This window comes from Triticum urartu, chromosome 3A, assembly GCF_056163025.1.
Source record: "Triticum urartu cultivar PI428250 chromosome 3A, HENAU_Tu73, whole genome shotgun sequence".
NCBI classification, from domain to species: Eukaryota; Viridiplantae; Streptophyta; class Magnoliopsida; order Poales; family Poaceae; genus Triticum; species Triticum urartu.
The window spans coordinates 211,462,978-211,469,159 of NC_141875.1; the positions used below are offsets into that span (position 1 = coordinate 211,462,978).

Consider the following 6,182-nt stretch of genomic DNA (forward strand, 5'->3'; position numbering starts at 1 on the left):
CCCGCCTCATCCGCCTGCCTTTGGCCAATCGTGATGACGGGTGGGCCAACGCTGCACCTGGTCCCGCTCGTCGGCGTGCTGGCTACACGTTTTGCCGGGGTTATCACGTCGTCGTTTGTGGTCACGTGTGGGGTCCTCGCATGCAGGGCGATGCGTCGTGGCTCGTGGCTGGCCCCATTCGTTGGTCTCCTCTTTTGTTTCGTTTGGAGAGAGAGGAGGGGTTGGCTGACTGATGCATGGATGTGCGCGTGGGGTAGCTGACTGATGCATAGTGCTCCTACATCATGCTGTGTACGAGATGTGATGCCGCATACACACCCGCCGCTGCCTTTCCGTGCAATGACCGGTGGGCCACGTTGGATGATGGTCCTACACATCTGTGGGTTGATTTTTTTGTTTGTGTCATTGAGTTTCATCTGCGGTCGGAGTGAGTCGGGTCATGCGTCGTGCTCTGGCTGACTCCTGCGCCATGCCCGGTGACCCCGGTCTTGCGGCTGGGTGTGGGTGTTTGCTTTAGCTGCAGCGTAGCCGGTAGTGTTCCCTCACATCTCGAGATCCGCATCCCGTCCTTCTCTCTCCTCCTCCTTTCTCCTCGTCAGCCATCAATCCGCCTCCTCGCTGCTCCGTTTACTCCACCGATTTCTCTCCGGCTGCCGGCCTCCCAGCCCCCCCACCCCACAACGGCATTTCTTGAGGAGCAGCGCGAGCGAGGCCAACAGGCGGAAGGAGCGGATCGTGGCCTCGCACGTTGGCTCGTCATCTGCTTTGGCACCTTTCGGATCCGCGCTGCTGCGTGCGATGGTTCTAAATCAGTGCAGGTCGTCACCGCGGGATAGTAGGGCCGGCGGATTCTTCGCATCGGGGGCTGGCTGGCAGGGGAGGGTCAGGAGGCCGGCATGACTTGCTAACAAGCAGAGGTCGGCTGCGCTCTCACTTTGACCGCTTTGCTCTCTTTCTCCTCCTCGTTGTGTTGCGCTCTCTCTCTCTCTCTTCGATTGGATTGCCTCTCCTTCACCGGTGGTGTGCTCTCGTCGGCTGCAATGTCGCCCATACTCTGGATGGGACTGCTGGTTGAGATTCGTTCTCCTTTCCTGATCTTGCCGTGTACCCTTATTTTTGCTATGCCCTGCTGATTTCGTGTTCTTCCTTCTGTCCGCGTCGTGCGCAGGTTGATTATCTTGCCATCCTCTCCTGCGTCCACTATCGCGTCGTTCTGCCTTCGGCGATTAATTGAGGTGACACCACGCTCCATTTTCTTTTCTGCAGGATGTTTGATGAAATGCATATTTGTTAACCTTTTTTTTGCGTTCAGTTCATTTTGCTTGTTGTTCATCCTTGGCCTTATCGTCCGTCTTTCCTCCTATTCTAGCCTACTTCTCCTTTCCAAGTCGGGTAAATGGACTGCTCTTTTGCTTGTCTGTGGATGACTATTCTTTTACCTCTGTGCACCGATCCACGTCATGTGTGTGCTTTGACTACTTCATCTCCGTTTATTTCGCTGGTTCTAGGATCTCCTTTGCTGCTGCATCTTGATCTCCTGCTTTGCTGTAACTATGTTCTGCCGCTTGATGTTTGCTTCCTTTCTTTCTAGCTACATGCTTATTCTTTCTAGCCACATGCATGTTTTCCTTTTGCTGTGGGAAATAGTTCAGTTATATTTATCAGTAGCATCTCTATGTTTATAGATACATACTAGGAACGTGCTTCTTTAGTGTGGCCTTCTCTTTTTTATGCAAGAAGTGTGCCTTCTCTAACCTGACAATCATCTTATTTTTTGTTATAAATAATTACTGCAGGATGGAGCAGCAGGCATAGATGAAATCTACTGCCGATTTCTATTGGTTGCGGCATCTTCCGCTGAGTAACTCTACAAAACAGCCTGCTAGCATTGATTCTTGCAATAAAAAAATAAGTCTGGCATCAGTCATAAAAAGCTTATAGACTTAGATAATTTCTTAATCCTGCACTGGTTCTCACGAGTGAGATTGTAGATGTGGTATTTTGAGAATACCAGTGTAATTCACTGGTCCAAAAGCTCCATTTCTTAATGTGTTTTTGCAGAATGTTACCAGTAATGTTTTTCTTTTCCTTAATGTACAAACATGTCTATTAGATATGATTTTGGATCTGAACTTTTCCCTGTCTGCAGCTCACATTGTGGAATGGTCATGGTACAGCAAAAGGAAAAGATGTTTAAACTTTTTTGGGCGTCATACATGAAAAGTACCTTTATTTCCATCGAGCTTAATTACTAAGAAAATGTTACCACTATTTCCTTACTAATAAACCTAAATGTTCTGAAAGTTTGGTCTCTTGCTCTCTTTGCTTATGAATCGGACACTTTCCCTTTCTTTAGTCCTTACACGGTTCCACCTCGCTTTGACTTCATACTTTGATGGTGTTTGTAGGTATGAGGAGTGGTCATAATGTTACTTAAAGGAGGCCTCAACTTGCACCAAATACATGGGCATGTGCAACAACAACTTATGTAGGTGAGTAGGTATTTATGCTTAGTTTTGACTTGAGTACAAAAAAGAGCTTGCTGACATATACAAGAGAGTAGGCTACCCATTCTTGAATTGAATCAGATTGGTAGACTAAACCACGGTGGTGTACACTTTGCTGCTGAGTTATTACAATCCAACTGAAAATAAGGGGAAAACAAACATGATCCTGCCATTTAAATTATCTCATATTTGTGGAGAAAAGTTGCATAGTTAGCTATTGCAAAATACTATCGACCCAGTTTTTGTTCAATAGATGTCCCTTCTTCGAATGTAGCTTGAACCTACGCAAGGGCATGGTAGCATGCTCATTCTATTTTTTTTACTAAGGTGGTTACACTTCCCTACTTTTTGCTGAAAGAGAGTGAATTTAGTCATGAGCTATAGCGTTTCTGTTTACTGAATTTCGTTTTGCAGTTCCCTTCTCTTGAATGTTTATTCAAATGTGCCTAATGTTTTTTTTCAGGTCTCTAAAAACTAATAAATGCTGCTCTCAAATCAGTTAGGAGGCTGAAGGTAGTAGCTTACTGAACTCTCATTTCCGGAAAAATCTGGAGATGATCAACTTGCTCCGACATAGTTAGTCTTTCTAGACTAATTGTTTGTCAGTATCTATTCTATACATGTGTTTGATTGGTTGTGCAAACATGCATGCATTGTTCTGTGTGGAAATTGCTTTATCCGGTCTGTTCTATAGCAATGCCTCCAGTGGCTGTTTAGCACATATATTTAGATAGTTGCATACGCATGCTTGGTTCTGCCAGAAAATTATCTTCCCTGATATGTTTTCAGATGCTATTTGGTATACATGTTTGTCTTTGTCATCTTTATGTTGAGTTGTGGGTTTCAAAGGTATTTATGATGATCGTTTGCATGGTGGTTCGTCAGCGATGTGCGTTGCATATTCATGATTCAAACTCTTTGTTGGGTATATATCTATATGAAGTTGTTTTTGAATGGCCCATGATTCGTTTTTTATTAGTATTTTAGTTTAATCATTTCTCCAGAGAATCTTGATATCCAGCTATATATATATCCAGTCATGTTTTTTTACTCTGATTTCTTTTTTGTTTTGTTTTACAGTTTGTACAATCTCTAAAGATGGTGCTCCATTGTTCTGTTAATCAAGATTTATTCCCTCCTTTCTTACTAGCTGATACGTCATGACTGTTTGCATGGGGGGTTATGTTAACTATACTCTATTCATGATTCAAACTGTTTGTTGGGTAATTTAGTTTAGACATTGTGTCCTGAGAATCTTGATATCTAGCTGTATCGGTATAGTATAGTTTGAGATTTTTCCCTCTGAATTTATATATCCACTCAGGTTGGGATAGGTTATGAATATTCTTAGTGTGCAAACAGCAGCAGTGCTGCACTTTCATCAGATGATGATATGCCAACCTTGTGCCATTTGGCTCTATGTTACCCGAATAAGATAACAAAATACACATGCTCAATTATATATTTTCAAAGATGAACTATCCTTGATTTTCCATTTTAAATGGTTTGAATAAGTATCCTAAGTGGCTGCTAAAACTTTCTTCTACCAACGAAGTCAAATATTTTTCATCTCAAATCGCTTCCTCAAGAATAAAGTTATTGAGAAAATGCAAATATTTTCGACGCGCACATGGTTTCAAATGGGTCTCTGCGCCATTTGGCGTCTGTGGGCTGGATTCACTTGGACTAGCAGCCCTAAAAAATTAGGATTTGTAAAAAAGATGGGCTTAAATGCTACATAACCAATGAATAAAAATTGAAGAAAAATATGGATCTCTGTTACCCATATAACATAACAAATTATGCATGCAAGTTTAGATTTTGAAAGACAAACCTCAATGTAAAGGTTCACAATTCATGCCCTATGCTTGCTCAAACATAAAATTATGAACAAATATTCTCAAACGCGCACATGTTATTAAATGGGATTATGTGCCATTTGGGGCAAGAGTCATATTTTCCGACCAACATGGTTTTCGGTGGGACTTTGTGTTGCCAAATTTAAATGTGTGTGTGCATCTAATTGTAGACAACAAGCCACAATTCTTTATTATTATTATTATTATTATTATTATTATTATTATTATTATTATTATTACTGCTATTATTATTATTATTATTATTGAGCGTTATATTTTATTACCATATGTGCTTGCCCACAACAAAACCAACTAAATTATGGATTCAGCGGGTCTCTGCGCCACTTGGTAAAAATCGCCACAAAAAGAGGAGAGAAGTATAATCTGGATAAATGAGAACTAAATCCATGCATGCAAACAAATCCGACATAGTAATAGGAAATGAGAAATCTCACCAGTTGGGTACCTCTCTGCCGGAAACGTCTCTCTCGCCAAAATGAGCCATCGAGGAAGAAAAAGGGATAAATAGGCAGATATATGCAGTTACTGCCACTTCATATTCTACTCCAGACGGGACACCCAGAGAATTGTTCATGGGTCGGACAAGGTAGCATATGGGCCTTTCAAATACCTATGCCTCCATATGCACAACAAAGGGAGGGTTTTTTCATGCATATGGAAAATAAAAGTTTTGCACAAACACTTCTAAAAATACCTCCTTAATTGGTTTATACATGTTGTAAAAATATGTTTTTTCTCATACATGAGGCTCAGATTTCTCAGCATAATAAACAGATTTTCAATATAGCATGATTTAAACATGGGCTTACTACTATCAGAATGGAATATGTTCTTACTAAGGGAAACTATTTTCATCGCTATCATGGCTTTAGCGGGTCTCTGCGCCATTTGGCGCAACGGGTTTGGGGTGTGTACAATGCGTGCGAGTGAGCTCACCTTCAAAATGTAGGGGAGATGCAAGATCGAGATAAATGGAAAGTAAATCCATGCATGCAGCCAAATACGAAATCAAAAGAGGTAAGAAATCGCATCGGTCGGCCGCTGAGGAAACGCCTCTGTCACGCAGTTGAGGAACCGAGAGAGAAAGGAAAGGGATAGACAGTCTCCGCTCGATCCGCCCCGTGCCGCTTCATATTCTGCTCCCCACGGGCCACAAGCATCGCTCTACGTGGGTTCGGCTAAATAGCATATGGGCTATCCTAATACCTCCTGATGCCTATATCTCCGTATATGCACAACAAAGAGATGTTTTTTCCTAGGTTTCTTATCTTTTTTTTCCTTTTTTGCATGAAAAAGATGCACAACCAGGTTTCTCACCATGATAACCATGTTTTCAAGCTAAACCTATTCATGTCACACAAATATTTTCTTTTTCCAAACTCATTGCCAAAAAAACACAACCATGCCAACTTTACTCTCTCATCATAGTGACCATATTTTCAAACTGAACATATTCATATTATGCAATTTCCTTTTTCCCAGGCTATTATGTCACAACGTAATAAACATGTTTAAAAAATAGCATGATTTAGCAGAAGGTCCTTGCGGCATGAAATTATTTTCATCGATAGCATGTCTTCAGCGGGTCTCTGCGCTAGTTGGCGCAACAGGTCAACTAGTTGATAGAAAAGCTGTAGGATCGAAAGTATGTCTAGAGGGGGGGGGGGGGTGATTAGACTACTTGACCAAATAAAAATCTAGCCTTTTCCCAATTGTAAGTCTTGACAGATTTTAGCAACTTAGCACTAGTCAAGCAAACAACCTACACATGCAAGTCTAAGAGTATAGCAGCGGA

General features: G+C 41.8%; 1 long non-coding RNA gene across 2 annotated transcripts; it reads left to right on the forward strand.

Annotated features, from left to right (window-relative positions):
• The first annotated feature begins 407 nt into the window (after window positions 1–407).
• Window positions 408–3,971, forward strand: LOC125543647 (uncharacterized). Of its 2 annotated transcripts, XR_015618594.1 has the most exons (5): window positions 408–1,070; window positions 1,169–1,235; window positions 1,797–2,492; window positions 2,971–3,020; window positions 3,588–3,971. It is a non-coding gene; the product is annotated as an uncharacterized LOC125543647 (long non-coding RNA). The 2 variants fall into 2 exon arrangements; XR_007298644.2 differs by having other exon boundaries at window positions 412–1,070; window positions 2,971–3,971.
• The last annotated feature ends 2,211 nt before the right edge of the window (window positions 3,972–6,182 follow it).